The sequence below is a fragment of the Pteropus vampyrus genome, unplaced genomic scaffold, assembly GCF_000151845.1.
Source record: "Pteropus vampyrus isolate Shadow unplaced genomic scaffold, Pvam_2.0 Scaffold154, whole genome shotgun sequence".
Classification (NCBI taxonomy): Eukaryota; Metazoa; Chordata; class Mammalia; order Chiroptera; family Pteropodidae; genus Pteropus; species Pteropus vampyrus.
Window position 1 is genome coordinate 2,134,158 of NW_011888935.1, and position 17,288 is coordinate 2,151,445.

At 39.7% G+C, this 17,288-nt stretch overlaps 1 protein-coding gene across 4 annotated transcripts in view; it reads right to left on the reverse strand.

The window, feature by feature from the left end:
• The window catches only part of ENOX1 (ecto-NOX disulfide-thiol exchanger 1), a 402,429-nt gene that overhangs the window by 236,311 nt on the left and 148,830 nt on the right, over positions 1–17,288 (reverse strand). For 2 of the 4 annotated variants that reach the window (XM_023536373.1, XM_023536374.1), the window contains exon 2: positions 14,349–14,490. The exons of the other annotated variants lie outside the window; for them this stretch is intronic. The gene's annotated coding sequence lies outside the window, so the exon portion shown is untranslated. The remainder of the gene's footprint in view (positions 1–14,348; positions 14,491–17,288) is intronic. 4 annotated transcript variants of the gene reach the window in all.

Consider the following 17,288-nt stretch of genomic DNA (forward strand, 5'->3'; position numbering starts at 1 on the left):
GGAGCTTTTTTGGTTGGCCCTTATATCTCTTTACATGCTCCATCCTTTTGCTTTTTGAGTACTTTATTGCTGTAGGGTACACCAGATACTCCAGGCTTACATTGTACTTTCACTGTTCCAGCCCTAGAACTAGCAATTTCTCCAAGGATCACTAGTTCCTTTTACTGGAGAATGATACTTAGAAGCCAAGATCTGAGCACTAATATACTAGTTGTTACTGGGGTATCACTGCCCCAAGCCTCTCTCAGAAGAAAGAGCTAGGAAATACGCAGGCATATGCGTAGAGATACAATTGTTTCTACATCTGCCCATTTGTTTGTGTATATATACATACATATATATATATATATGTATGTATGTATATATGTATGTATATATAATATCCCATTGCATGTATAGATATATATATGTATATATATAGATATATAGAGAGAGCTAAATATGACTGACACATCCAAGTATAAATCAGTACTAGCCTTACGTCCTTCCTACATGCAAATGCCCTGAAACTGGAGTATTTGTTCAACTCCAGTATTTGACTTTTCTTTGAAAACAGATTTCTATTCATTTAAGATAACAGGAAAAAAAAAAAAAGCTTGAAAATCAACCCTGTAAGAGAAGGCCATTAAATTATTTAATGCAGAAAAGCGACATAATTCTATTTTTAGAAACTTTACTTCTGAGATGAAGTAAGGGATGGATGGAAGGTGGCTAAGGCCCGAAGTCAGGATCCGCGTTAGAAAGAACACTGTGATACCCACATGGAATATTAAGAGGCTGCAATAAAACAGCAGCTATGGAAATCCGGAAGACAGATTCAATCTGATAGATATTTTAGAAGATTAATGCATAGTACTTAAGTGATTGGATGTGGAACAGGAGAAAGAGATTGGAGAAATTGCCTGTTCTGGACATTTCGTGTGAGTAGAATTATACCATACTTGGCTTGGTCTTATGTGACTGGTTTCTTTCACTGAGCATAATGTTTCAAAGTTTATCCTCATTGTAGTATGCATGAGTATTATATTTTTTTTTTGGCTGAATAATATTCCATGCATGTATCTACCACATTTTGTTCATCCATTCGTTGGTTGCTGGATATTTGGCTTGTCTATAGTTTTGGCTATGGGGAATAATATTGCTACGGACATTAGGACACAAGTTTTCTGAGTGGACATATATTTCTGGTTCTCTGAGGTCTATACCTGGGAGTGGGACTGTAGGGTATGATGACAACTATAGAATCATATTTTGAGGAAACATCAAGCTATTTTTCAAAGTGGCTTCAGCAATTTTACATTCCCGCCCGAATGCAGGTCAACTTCTCCACACTTTGCCAACACTTACGATTATCGCCTGCCTTTTTTAGTATAGCAACCCAGGTGGGTGTGAAGTGGTGCCTCGTGGTTTGGATTTGCATTTTCCTAATGACTAATGATGTCAAGCACAGAGAATATTAAAAATACATCAAATTCTTAGCAATAAATGAAACAAGAGTCACGCGGGAATTCTACACTAAAAACTACAGAATATCACTGGAAGATCTTAAAGAAAAGCCACAACAGTGGAGAAAGAGTATATGTTTATGGATTGGAAGGCTCGATATTGCTAACGTGTGAATTCTAATCACAGTCCCACCAAACTGAGTGTTTTTAGCAACTGGAAAGCTAATTCTACAATCTACACAAAACGTTAGAAGAACTAGGACATCTAAACTGATCTTATAAGAGAAAAACAAGGAAGACTTACTCTAGAGCTCCAGCAATCAACAGAACGAGGCACTAGCATGAAGAGCAATAAAACCAATGGGAGAGAAGAGAGGGCTCAGGCATAGACCACACTTATAGACGGTCATCTGCTATCTGAGAACAGCATGAAGGCGTTCCCATAGGAAAAGGCAAGTCTTTTCAACAAATAGTGCTAGAAGAATTAAATATCCTATATAGAAATACACACACACACACACACACACACACACACACATAAAATACCTCAATAATAAAAATACAAAAATAAATGTAAGGATGGGCAAAAGATTTAATGGATACTTTACAAATGAAGATACATGCATGGCCAGTAAGCACATGAAGATTCAACATATTAGTCAGCAAGGAAAATGTCTATCGGATGTCGATGAAATATGACCACAAACCACCAGATGGCTAAACTTAAGAAGACCGACAGCACCAAGTGCTGCTGAGGACGTGAGACAGCTGAAATGATCACATGTTGTCAACGGGGATGTCAACTGGTGCAACCGCTTGCGACAAGGATCTGGCCGTTTCCTCTAAAACTTAACAGAATATACGGCTACCTGTGACGAAGACTCCACACTTAAATACTGACCTAGTAGAAATGAAGGTCTATGTTCACAAAAAGACTTGTTCAAGAACGTTCACACCGACTTCATTTACAACACTCATAGCCTGGAAAGAGCGCAGGTGTCCACGGACAGAAAATGAATAAACAAAAAGTGATAAATTCATAGGATAGAATGTCACTCGGCGAGATATAGGAACGAACTACCGACAAACTCAAGAAGAGGCTCATCTCAAAAACATATACGATGTGACAGAAACCTGACACCAAAGAGTATGAAGTGTTTATGTGACGTTCTAGGACTTGACTTGATTTACTCTGGGGGATACCTGCTTGGTGAGGGTGTAGGAGATCTTCCTGGGGTGACAACAGGATTTGGTTGGCACCAGTATATAAATTTGTTGGAACTCATGGATATGTCCACTTAAGATATGTGTATTTTATGTGAAAACATAAATTTTACCTTAAAATTTTGACTTAAAAATCATAAACTTTGAATTCTAGCAATGATACATATGCCAAAGTATTCAGGGGAAATTGTAATAATGTCTACAGTTTACCTTGAAGTCTGTCCAAAAATAAAATGGATTCATGTATAAACAGAGGGATGGAATGATGCATAGTGGTGGGTATACGGTACTCACTGCGAATTTCTTTCTACTTTCCTCTACGGTTAAACATTTTCAAATTAAAACCTTGCAACAGAAAATAAAATTCTTGAAAACGAGTCTTTCACAATAAAAAAAAGTCAAAAGACAAAAAGAAGAAAGCAGTCCCAACTTCATATTCACTAGGTATGTGAACTTGAGTTTGTTAATAAGCAATCTATGTCTTAATGTCCTTATTTATAAAACGTAAATGATAAACAACACCTACTATGCAGTATCGTTAGGGAGATGTAGTTGCTACTATATATAAAGAACAGTTCCTGGTATAAGAACTGAGTAAATGACAGCTCCTATTTTTAGTGAGCGTGGCGTGCCTGTGGCCACAAACCCACAAAAAGAAAATGTCTTCAAAACAGAGGACGACAATGTTTGTACTTTGTCAAAGCAGTTGTTATTATTTTTTGCACAGATAAAATCAGATCCACTGTGATTTTTTTTCTTCTGTGTATGGATGTCACTTATTAGGACCCCTAAGTAAACCATCTAGTAGAGAGGAAATATTATATTTTTTAAAATCCATAAGGCATATTTTTAGAAATGGTATTTCCCTGACTTTCATTCCAGGAAAATGCTAACACATGGCAAGGAGCACGCGCAGCCCAGGAAAGACAGCCTGCCAGATGTCACAGCAATAAATAGAGTGAGGCCTTGGAGAGGAACCATAAAACCAGAACGTGGAGTATTATGTCTCCAATACCCTTCCCATCTGGTACTTAGCCCACGGAAGTTATGGGATTTTTGGAAATTCACCGTTGTAGGTCACCTTTAATTAATTTTCTTATTTGTTTAGTGGAAATTTAAATCACGGCCTACTTGGGCTAAGTTCTAGGCGAGCCCTCTACGACCTAAGCGAAATGAAGCTGGTAAAGTAATTTTAGAAAAAAAAAAGTCCAAAGGCAACCGAAAGAAAAGGTAAAAACAATTAAAACCCGAAAACCTTTTTTTCAATATTCATTTTAAAAATATAATTTTAGCACTGTCAATCAATAGATAAAGTGACAGCATATTTCTACAAATGACAGGAATTCTCAGAGGAAAAAAAGTAGCAGAAATTATGTAGATTATGTCTCACTTTGCTGAGAAGTGCATAAGTAAAAATTATGTGGATTATGTCTCACTTTGCTGAGACATGCATAAGTAAAAACAAAAACAAATAATTTTATAAATTAAATGTTCTACAGCGCTTATAAGGATTACTGTTCTTATAAATAGGTATTTTAAATGCAAGAGGAATTTCTTAATGTGATATCTTTTGCTTTCTTTCGATTTAGTGACATTTCTGATAAGAAAACCGAGCTCGAGAATGCTGAAAATCGTTTCATCCTATTGTGACTGCGGTTCTTTGGGTTGTCAAATATATATTCTTTTGATAATTCAAAGAAAATATGATTAGTGGATTTTTTTTACTAAGGATGTTAAAATAATAAAGAATTCTTTTAAAGTAAAAGAGAAGTACATTCCATTCCCTTAACTCATCTTTATTTGGGTGTTATACGTTCTCTGCTAAAATTTAGGAAGGAATTTCTAACAGTGATGGCATCGTTCAGTGAATAGCAGTCCTCCCTGTTAGTGAAAAATTTCAAAGGAATGGAAACATTCTCAGACATTATATCTGGAAAACTTTCGCTAACAGTATTTATTCAAATGTTCATATTTTCGGAATTTAAAAAGAATTTAGAAAAATGCCTTCCTATAAAAAAATGCCCTTCCTTTTTGTCTCTTTAAAAAGGAACTCCCCTTGCCTCCAACACACACACGCACGCACACACACACACACACACACACACACACACACACACACTGAGCTATCGATATAAGCTAAAGATAAAAATAAAGAAACACTAGCTGCAAAGCAAACTCTAGGATAATAGGGCAAACACAGCTTAGCCCTTATCTTTTCCTCCCACTTACCTTTCAGGCTGGGGGGCTGGGAAGTCTGCCCTCTGTGACCTCTTTCTTGGGTGGAGACACAACCTATGAGTCAGGCGCCCTGCACTTGAATGCCTTATTATTCCTCCCCTTTGAGGGCAACTCTAATAAAATGCTATATGTAGATGAAAATACTCAGTTATTTGGAAATCACCTTTCTGGGTTTTACCACCAATACATACACCTGTAATCTTTAAACATCCCTTTAATATAAGTAGTAACGAACTTGTCAAAAAAGTATGTTTGGAGACTTATATTGAAATAGTTTACCGCTGACCTTAGATGAATCTACCGTTTTCTAATTAATGACAAGTTGCTTAAGAGGATAAATGGCCGAACTTTTGTAATTCAGCTCATTGTGGATTGTTATAGAGTAAAATTTTTAGGGAGATGTTAGAGATTCATGAAGCAGTATAGAGGTTTTTGTTATTGTTTTGCCGAGGTTTTTTATTAGCCACAAGATTGTACTACTGTATTTACTTGAGAGTGTATAACTGTCCTTGAGATTAATCACCACATAATTCCAACAAGGGGCTCTCTTTAGTGTACCTAAATTAGGGAGGCTTTGCTATATTAATTTTGCCTTCTTCACAAGCATCCTTGAGATCTTTTTGTCTTTAATTACTTATGTCTATGTCTCAAGTATTATGAGCGCACTGAAATTTACAATTTTTCTAAGTTCCTAACACTTAGGAGGTTTGTTTTCTGCCTAGATCTGTTAACCTAATTTTACCTTCAACACTCTCTGGAATGATGCATTGCTTATTTTTAAATTTTGCACAGCTGTACCTGTATTAAAGAATCCAGATTCAGGTTTCAATTTACTCAAAATGAATTCTCTGACCCTCTAATCTGAATTAAAAACTACACTTAGCTTCTCACTCCTCACTCTTCTCCCTTCCATTTCAAATTTTAACAGTTATTTTCTCAAACTATATTTGAAAAATTTTTAATCCAACATCATGACCAGTCATATTTCTGCTAAACCACAATTCCGTAATTGGCTTGATCTTTCTTTCTCTGTTTCTCTCTCCCCTTCTCTCCTTTCCTTTCTCTTCTCCTTCCTTCCCCCCTCTCATCCCCCCTCTTTCTTTTAAAATTCTATGGACCCTGATACAAAATAAATGGAACAGGGGTACATGTACCTTTATGGATAGATGTTTTCAAATTTGCGGGGTAGATACCCAGAAGAGGGATTGCTGGGTCATATGGTAGATTAATTCTTAGTTTTTTGAGGAACCTCCATACTGTTTTCCATAGTGGCTGTACCAATTTGCAGTCCCACCAGCAGTGTATGAGGGTTCCTTTGTCCCCACATCCTCTCCAGCACTTGTGATTACTTGTCCTCTTGACGACAGCCATTCTAACAGGTGTGAGGTAGGAGCTCACTGTGGTTTTGATTTGCATTCCCCTAATAGCTAGTGAAGTTGAGCATCTTTTCATATGTCTGTTGGCTATCTGTATGTCTTCTAGGGAGAAGTGTCTGTTCAGGTCCTCTACCTATTTTTTAATTGGATGGTTTGTTTTGCTGTTGAAGTGTCTGAGTTCTTTGCATATTTTGGATGTCTGTTGCAGCATTATTCACAGTGGCCAAGACATGGAAACAACCAACGCATCCTTCGATAGATGACTGCATAAAAGAGATGCAGTGCATATATACAATGGAATTCACTCGGCCATAAGAAGAGGTGAAATACTGCCATTTGTGACAACATGGATGTGATCTTGAGATAATCATGCTAAACGAAACAAGTCAGACAGAAAAAGTAGAAAACCTTATGATTTCACTCATACGTGGGATATAAACCCGAATGCAGCGAACGAAGAAGACAGACAAATAAAAACTCACAGACACAGACAACAGTTGAGTGGTTACCAGAGGGAAAGGGGGAAGGGGGAAAGTAGATAAGGGTAAAAGGGATCAAATATAAGGTGACACAAGGAGATTTGACTTCGGGTAATGAACACGCAATGCAATAGACAGATGATGGATTACTGAATTGTATGTTTAAAATCTATGTCATTTTATTAACCAATGTCACCCCAGTCAATCTAATTTAATAAAATGGAATAGAAATTGTAGAAGGAGGACGGTAGGCCTATGACTGGACACGTTTCCCCATTTTCCATTGCAGCCTGATCTCCCTGGCTCCCCTCCTGCTCCTGAGAGCCTGGGCCTGCAGAGGGGAGGAGAGGAAGGCAAGGACGGCCGCCAACCTGTCATGACCTGACACAGTCCCGATGCAGCGACTTGGAGGCAGACAGATGGATAAAACGGCTATTCGATTTTCTAAAGTAAAATCCGCCAGAAATAAAGAGTGTGTAATTTGTTGAAAGTCCATCGCGCACATTAACAAATATGTCAGATGAGAAGCCAAGGTCAGCTGTGGATCTATCGTTATGACGGACACTGATAAAAATCATACATTTACTGGTGGAAAATAGTACTAATAAGCTCATACTGGGAATATTAGTACGACCAGAACAAATTCTATTAAAAACATATGTGACTAAGATTGAAAAGCATTTCTCTGCTGATTCTACACATACAGAAACCCCTAAGTGGTGTGGTGACACCCAATAGAGCAGCTATAGGTACCGCATGCAAGAATTTTGGACAGAAACCCAATTATCTGAGGACTGACGCACAGTCACAAAAGTCCACTGAAGTTAAACTTGGCAGGAATCTTAGATGAGTAGAACTCCCTTAGATACAACAAAAGATTAAAGAGGGGAAAAATCCCTACGAACTTGACTTTCAGAAAAGACCAGAGCACTGCTTGCAAGAGAGAGCAAAGGAAATTCTCAATACTTATTCATCTTCTCATATAGAAAATTACATTTGGCAAGTGGTAAGATCATTTACAGCCTAATAATTCCCAGTATCTTAAAGGGAATAAAAAATTTAAAAGAGTGAGAATTAAACTCAGGAAAGGCTCTGTCAGTTCTAGAAATAATTGCTTTTTCTCTTGAATTTTTCAAAGTTGCATTTTTTAGTGGTGTCATGTGGCTCAGCCCACATACAAATATGTAATTGACCAAGAAACACTTTCATCTCTTAGTATAACAAAACAGAACAGAATTTGAGATTAATCTAAACTCTAAGATACACAGCTCTTAAAACTTTAAGGAGATGGACACTTTAAAAAAAAAATCCTAAATAATCTGGGAACTCTAACCGAAGACTTTAATTTTCATAACTCTTGGGAATTGATGCTCTCAGTTAACTCTTATCCTTCATTTGTTTTTAGACCTGTTTTCAATCACAAGAGGTCTAGGTGTTGAAGTTAAATGTTCTAATAGATGACAGCTGGTCGCTAGGAACACTAAAATACCTCCGAGTCAAATGACCACGGAATCTCTACAAATATTTATGACTTTGTTTATGTATTCGGTCATTCGACAGATATTTATTTGGTACTTGCTAGGCAAAAAAACACTCACAAAACAACCCTAAAATCTCCTGAGAACTACAAATGTAGATTCACTTGAGGATTTTTGATAGCTTCCATATTTTGAAGGCACCAGACACTAAACAAACATTGAACTTGAGATAGATCTTGAAATGATGAGCATTGTCCTTAACTCATGGACGCCAACCGAATCTCAGAGGCTAAGGGTTAGAAGTTGTCCTCTCTTCCTTCTTCCATTCTCTCTTGTTTGTCTTTGCTCTATTTTTTTTTTTTTTGTCCTTCCTTAGAGAGAACTTAGACACAATGATGCTCGATGGAGATGGATCTGTTAAAATCACATTAGAAACTGCTCACAGGACAAATCAGTAGGGACAGAGGCGCGTCAAACAGCAACAAGAAAACAAAATAGAAAATTGTGTGGACAAGAAGGAAATAAAAGGTCTTGTGGTTTAATTTATAGAATAAATATTTACTAAGTGCCTATTCTGTGGCGAGCAGGATGCAGCCGTAGCGCACGGTAATCACGTGTATCTGCTGTGAATGCGGAGCCGGGGGCAGAGAGACTAAAGCCTGATAGACGTTGCACTATAAGAAGGTAGATCTACTTCACGTGTGGAAGCTACACAGCATTTAACCACTAAGAATGCACCACATGTCCAAATATTAACAGATAACTCTGAAAAAAAAAAGTGCTGAGAAAAAACAAGTTGCAAAGGTATAAATTTAGTATGATCTCATCTATGTAAAGTTAAGAATAATAGTCTCTTTATATGTAGACGTAGTCTTACATTAGTTTTTTAGATATATCTGGGAATGGATGAATAGGAAGGATAGTGAGATTTTTTTAACTTTAAAAAGCAAATATGGTGTTATCAACACTAAAATATGCAGGTGGGTACATAAGGTTTATTATTGTCTGCAAGTTTAAACTACTTCATAATAAAAATAATAACCTGAAATTAATATAATATTTTATGTTAGCTAATTATTTTTTTATTTTATGTCAGCTAATATAATATTTCATGTCGATAATTTAAAATTTTAAAAAAAAATGGCTAGGTGTAGAGCCAGGGAAGAGAAAGAGTAATCTGAGGGATCATTTCATAAACTATATGAATGTCTAACCAATGTGCTGTATGCTTGAAACTAATAATAAAATAAAATTTAAAAAAGATTTTTAATATTTTTATTTTGTGGCTTAAAAGAAGAATGCTATAGAAACTTAGGTCATTAGAAGGAGCTGTTTCAATAAGCCCAATTTTCTTACATTTAAGCCTAGAATATACGAGGCTGATTATTTTCCATTTTCAGGAACAACAGAGAGTGAATGTGGAAGGAAAAACTGCCCTTGACATGATAAGTCAGTGGAGCTTTTGCAAATGGTGTTCATTTCCAGACGGAGGTGAATCATCTGAATACAACAGAATCAAAACCACCATGAGATACCATCTCACACCTGTTAGAATGGCTATCATCAACAGGACTAGTATAAAAAATGTGGGAGAGGATGTAGAGAAAAAGGAACCCTCATACACTGCTGATGGGACTGCAAATTGGTACAGATGGTATGGAGGTTCCTCAAAAAACTAAGAATTGATCTATCATATGATCCAGCAATCCCTCCACTGGGTATTTACCCCAAAGCCTTGAAAACTCATATTCGAAAAGATATGTGCACACCGATGTTCATAGCGGCATTATTCACAGTGGCCAGGACATGGAAGCAACCGAAGTGTCCTACAATAGATGACTGGCTAAAGAAGCTGTGGTACATACATACAATGGAATATTACTCAGCCATAAGAAAAGATGAAATACTGTCATTTGCAACAACGTGGATGGACCTTGAAATTATCATACCAAGCGAAATAAGCCAGACAGAAAAGGTTGAAAATCACATGATATCACATATGTGGGATATAAACCTAAAAGCAACAAATGAACAGGACAAACAAACAGGGGCTCCTGGACATGGACAATGGACTAGTGGTTATTGAAAGGGAGGGGGGAAGGAGAAGGGAGAAAATTTTTAAAAATGTAAAAAAATTATGTATATATAGTATTAAAAATAATAATAAATAAACTGGCGTTTAAAAAAAAAAGTGAACACAATCGTATTGAATCCTCCAGCTGTAAAAAAGTGTTTCAACTCATGACGTATCCACACAGGTGACTCTTTTTCTTCCTTACAAGGTGTGAATATGAGGTACGAGAGACACGGGTAAAGGATGCCACATTTTCATGACTGCTAAAAATGTATGATTACAGTCTGGATTTTGGACGTTTGCACACAAAGTACTGATTAGTCAGTTGTGCAAGACCACAACTGACTTAAAAAAAAAAATACCCTTCAAAAGACTTGCTTTTCTTTCAAAATTGTCATGAAACATTTTCTAATGTAATTTCAAGGAGCGCAATGGATTATGGGTGCTTAGCAGGAAGGAAATGCACGAACGTTTTATTAATTTTGGGTCATATGTAATGCTTTAAATTAACAGCAAGGGGCTAAAGGCTTTTGTTTGTTTTTGTTTTTGTTTTGTTTTTCTTTTTATTACAGTGATAAAGAACTCTGGTGAGGTGAGGGTCACTTGAGATATACTGTTAAAAATGAGAGGTAGAAACATATAAATGAATGGTATCACGCGGCATACATTTTCCTGAAAAAGTAGTCTCCGTGCATGAGAATTAGATATATACCCACAATAAGAGGGCGTATTGACCTATAATTTTCAATATTACATCCTTGTATTTTTTTATTACGTGGTATTTTTCAACTAGTAGAGGAGAGAGGAACACGGTCTCATAAAACTAATATTTATTCTTCCATGTTTATAGAGCTAGTAGAGATTTCAGGAAATGAGAAAGTCTGAGAAGTCAAATATAACTTGGTGTCCTGTGCACAAAAGAAGACAGGACAGGAAAATCACCACGTTTAAAAAAAAAATCTGGCTCAGGAGCTCGGTCACAAAGCTTTAAAAAATTAAATAGCACAAGATAAGGAAAGCCTTTGATATTATTATTTCTCTCTCCATAAATGTAGCTCTTTAATAGATGATAAATCTTATCATGTAAGATTCTTTATTTTACTAGAAAGCCCAGCAAAGATCCCTTTAATCCAGTCTTCAGTTTCGACCCTGCTCCTGACAGGTGTATTTCGTGGAGGCTGAGGCAGACAGGAAGTAAAATCCACTGTAACAACCCAGACGCCCCTACTCAGAACTGTACCTTTAAGGCATGAATTCTTAGTTTGTTATCAAGTAACCTTTGTACTAGGGAATTCAATGCATTCTTACAGTCAATTCAAAGAATATAGTAGTGAATGAGCATTTGTTCTTCCATGAACTGGTGGTACCTATATAATGGGACATGTCTCAAGAGATCGGAGCTTTTCATAAAGCTTCTGGGGGAGAAATGTCCCAAAGCTCGATTGTTTCTAAGTCCTTTCCCTGTAATGCATAACTTTACTTGACACTTTGGAAGGGTCCGGAGAGATAAAAGCCATCCAGTCATTTCCCTCCTCGCGGAGGCATGACGGACAAAGTGGTGACCTCCGACGAGCAAGCGAGGGAGAAGAGGAGAGGCTGGCGGAGCTCGAGAGGGGGAGGCCAGGCTGTGGCTGCAGGGAGACAGTCAAGGGCCCTGTGGCCTCCCACGAACTTCTGTGACACGGAGGAGAGGGCAGAAAGTAGGACGCCTGGTGAAAAGCCAGCGAAAATGCACTTCCTGTGCTACTTACCATTTTCCGTTTTCTCTCAGATTTCTCCCCTTTGCTCTCTCGGTGACTGAGCTGGCACCTGTCTGGCGCCAGTGCCACCATCTCATCTCCCCCGGGATCCGGGCCCTGTCTTCTCCCTCCGTCTCCAGGGCTGTCCTCTCTCTGCTATGTCCCTGCCCTGCGTTCCGACATCACCTTTCTCGTATGCACAGCGTACTACACAACGGCAATGCCCTCTCAGCACCGACCCAGAAAGTCTGGTTCTCCAGAAAAGCCTCCATATAGGTGCGGTACTGTGCTTCTAAACAGCTGAAACGTAAATGTAAGCCCACGGTGCAGGTGTGATGGAGTGGGAGGGGACGGGGCCCAGAGCTAAAATCTCCGGTCTAGGCCCAGCCCCGCCCTTCGCTGGACCACCATGCTTTGTATTTTGAACTTGAACTTGAAGTGAGAAGTTTATCGTCTGGGGGTCCCGGTCCTTCCCCGCAGGTAAATGAGAAGGAGGGTTGAATCTGGTTATGGCAGTGACCGGGGGCTCGAGGAGCTATTGGTCCCTGGGTCCTGGGAACCAGGCTATTAATCATTCTAAAATCATGGGACAATCTTGCATCATAAATGTCAATGGTGGCCCCCATTGAGAAACACCAAGAGATGATTTTTAATGCTCCTCCAACCGGTGTGGACTCTTAAACTTAAGTAGAATGTAGAGAACTTATGAGACTTGGGAAAGAGCTGTGAGAATAAATTATTTGTGGATTATAAAGTTTCACGGGGAAAAAAAAAAAATTGGGTTTATCTCTCCTGAAGAGAAAAAGAGAAACTCGAGTATACAATGACACAGGGGAACTCTGACCAGTAAATGCCCTGTCTCCATGGAAGAAGAAATAACTTGCCATGCCAGAAGGCTGGAAATTACTTAGGCTTTCTTGACAGCAAGGTTTTGAAGAAGGAGAATCTACATCAGGTTTCAAAGGAAAAGTGGGTGCCTACGTGTGAGGTTTTGAAAACAAATAGATTCTCGTGGGTCTTAGAAAGTTCAAGCGAGATCTCGCTTGTAGACCAGGGAGGAATATTTACGTAGCTTCTCAAGTCCCTTCTAGCGTTTCTGTTTCTATGGACACATTTATTAGGTTTCCACACACTACGACATTCCACCGAATTGGCGGAATGGGGAGCCGAAGATGGAGGCTCGGTTGCCGCCCGCTGTCTCCCCTAAACCTACCGCTGGCCTCACACTTCAAGGGCAGCGAATCGTGAGGCCCAGCCATCAAGGGAGCCAAGGGAAAACCGCAGTCCAGCCCAGCCCTGCAGTAGAATCTACTTTGATTTCTCAGAAGAAATAAAATAATATTAAAAAACACAGTAAAGGGCTATTAGGGGAGAAAATATTTGTCACCATGGCCAGAATAAAAGTTCTCTCAAATGAAATAGACGCGTGTGGAGAAAGGCCTGTCATTCCAGAGAAAGTACTTGTGCCGCTTCTCCCTTCTCCTCACTCAGGGTCTGTCCGATAACTGTACGGAGCTGGATCCTCTCTCCTGCTTATTTTTCCACCCGTGAAAGATGCGTGGATCGAAACTACCCTTTGGGAAGGTTTGATCGGAAAGCGCCTTCAGAATAAAAGTGTTTTCCTCGCGCAATCTCAACAGCCAAACGGATGCTTCTCAAACTGCTATGCGACGAGCTCTCGCCTTGAGTCAGCAACTATATTGCTAATAATTTTTCGAGCCGTTAATATCCACGCATTAAAAGAAACGACAACGGCTCTGTTCCACCGTTGTAAGTCAGAGGGTGAGTGGCCCTTGGTGGAACTAGATGAAAACACCCTGGCCCCTTGGGACTCTATAATTTGAAAAATGTCATAATGATAATGCCCATCGTTATCGACCAATGCGGTTCTGATTTTCAATATTTCAAAATCTAATTCATCCACAGGTCTTGACTAATTGAAAATACTTAACAGAATCTGATATATGTTGACACGCAGCATAAATTTATTGGATCTGTTCAGTTAGAATTTACGAATGCAAAAATAAAATTTGTTCTAAGCCAATGTGGAGAGTATTTTATTGCTAATATTGTTGTAACATCCCACGGGGTATACAATAATAAATACGAGAAGTAGTATATCAAATTCCTGTTCATTGATATCCCTCTCCCAACAAAATCAAAGGATTACAGTCTGTGCTTAATCTACTGCCAGGGTTCTTATTGCAATAGCACATGATTATTACCCATTTTTTAAAATGCTCCTCGAAATTAATAATATCTTCAGTGAGAGAAATGGAAAAAATTAACACAAACCTTAAGACCTCCAGCAGATCAGATGACAAATATGTTCTTTGGGAACGTGGATGAAACTGTATTCACAAAAGTCCCTTAAGTGGACGCTGGGCACGCAGGAAGTCCCTCGGAAGACAGTGCGGCTGTGACATGCCAGGTGCTCCTGGAAGGAGAGGAAAGCGTGCCCGTGGGGTACGTGCAGAGGACCGTGGTGCCAGTCTCGGCCATCGTGCCCAGAGCACGCTGCATTAGCACGTACCGCTATTATTAAAATGATGGTCTTAATTCCTGTTAATTTTGTAACCCCCTGAATCTCTGTATTCACAAATGGCAAGGTGGGGAACAGTCGACTATATTTAGAAATTTCTACCGGTCGAAAGCATTTTGACTAAGCGAACTCCATTTTTACTTTTACCTATACAGGTCGGGACTGGGGAACTGTACACGGGGTGGGTCCCCAGGCGGCGACGCTCACACCTACTGAGCGCCCACGGCTCAGGGTACCGTGCACAGGGCTGATTAATCTGAAAAACGCCCTTGTGACTGGAGAGTGGCAGGTCCATTTCACAGAGGAGAAGACTGAGGCCCAGCCAGGCTCGGAACCGGGTCTATCGAAGCCCAGAGGCCTCAGGTCTGACTCTCCCCCATTTCACTCTGCGGCCCAGGTGACTTAGAAAAATATGTCACCAACGGTATTGACAAGAACACAGATAATGCTGCGATATACTGAATTAATTCAAATATTACCAAAGTAAGTAAGGCATTTTCTTTCTTCACTTGCTTTAGTTTTATACCAAATATTGTGTCTTGTTGAGTCAGGCCTCACAGAAACACAGACACCGGCTTGAAGGCGTGCGCGTCCTCGCCCGTCTGCCTCCCATAGGCGAAGAGAGAAAACTCACAGGAAACCCAGTGGCTCCCTGGGGTCACGGGGCAGGTCTGGTGCTGTGCTCCATCAAGGACAGCAACGCAAACATCTCTCCTTCCTTGGGTCCCTCTACACGACCCACAGTTCCTTCCCTCCCCGTGAAAGAGAACACCGATCAGCTTTGCCCAAGGGCTTCCTGTGGCCATCACTGGATGCCATCGCTGCATGTCCTCACGGCCATCTCTGTCTTAACAGCCCAGAGTGGCTGAGCCAGGCTCTGCAGGGCTCCGTCTGGATTTCTGTTCTCACTTTTAGTCAAACAGCTACATGCTTCAGGTGGTTCCGGGGCCAGCACAGCTCACCCCCAGAACCCACTCCCACAGTGCGTTCAGCATCACTGACCTCCAGTCACTCACGTCAAAATTTCCCTCAAAGTTTCTACTTTTGATGCCACGGACTTCTGCCCGAGTCTGGGAACTGGTAGCTCATTTCCACCCCGCACATGGAAAGGCCAGAGAATGATGAAGGAGGAAGGTCACGTATAACTTGTCGATTTTTTTCTTTTATTTTATATTTGGCACCAAAAGCTTAAGTCATGAATCAAGAAACAGAGAAAGATGATTGACAGCATTTTTGAGTCTGCACGCCTGTAGCCTGGGATTATGACGTGGGGACAAAATGAAACAAAGAACAAAACCTAACGGAGCCAGTTTATCCTTACGTAAGAGGAGGAAAAAGAGCTTGCCAAAGAACGGGGGGAAAGTATCTGGACTGTAGAATCTAACCTAAACGATAGAAATAACAAGATAAATAGAAACTCTTCTTAAAACCTCATATATTAGCATTCTGTTTTCTTTATATCATTTAAAAGCAAAGTTTCAGGTTATATGCCTAACCTTGTAGGCCCCTTTTCCCATAAAATCCAAATAGCGATTGTCAAGTATTCACTCAGCCACCATTTATTCCTTACTTATTGGTCAATCAGTGAGTCAGAAAATTCCAGGAATACTGAACTAAGCAAGATAGTCTTTCCCTGAAGCATCTTAGTGCCTTGGAGGGGCACAGGACTAGGATATCGAAATTTATGAAGAGGAGGAACTAATAAATGTTTGAAAGAATTGGGGTCTCCCCCGGACTGCCTGGAGGTGCTCATGTTTCATATTACCAGCTATATGACCTGGGTCAAGGAACTTACATTGTTTAACTTCAGCTTTTTCATCTGCAAAGTGCAGAAATGATATACTTCTGGTTTTCGTGAGCATTAAGTAAGATAACCAAGAAAAAGCGCTTGGTACAACCAGGGGCACGTGGAGAGAACTCATCGAATGTCAGCAGGAAGTAGGAGTCGCGTTGTAGGACAGGGCATGATGCTGTCGGTGAGGCAAGAAGTGCCTCGAAGCTTCCGAGGGTTGTAGGTCCCTTCCATGGGGGATGATGGGAATCAAGAAGACTGTTACTGCCCTCCAGCAGGAAACTAACACTCAAGATCAACCGTAACGGACCCGGCACAAGTGATCAGGCGTTTACCGATCCTCTGCTGATAACTGAAAAGCTAGAAAATGAGCTACTTTAGAAAAAAAAATAGGCCCCATGAAATTGGACGTTATTTTCCAGGATTTGGTGTGAGAGTAGATAACACCCCAGCCAGAGAACTATGAAAAGAAGAATATGTATGTACTGCTACGAAGAAAAATATAATGGCCCACTGGGTCCTCTCCAACTGTAAGGTAAGAGGACATGATGGCTTTTAATGGAAATCGCCAAGATCTAGACACACCATTTTGAAACCTAGCCTCAAATATAAATCCCAGGGCTTGCGATAGCACATCGTAGTGTCTTCATTACTGCTGCCTTTCTAGTAAGTCTGGAAATCAGGGAGTGAGGGTCCCCCCATGTTGTCGCTCTTTTTCAAAAAGGTTTGACTTGATAAAAAAAAAAGAGAGAGAAACAGAAAAAAAAGTTTGCTTCTTATAAGTTCTTATATTTCTATATAAATTGTAGAACCAATTCGCCTATTTCCACCAAAAATTAAAAAAAGCACATACGTGCGCACGCGCGCACACACACACACACACACACACACACACACACAC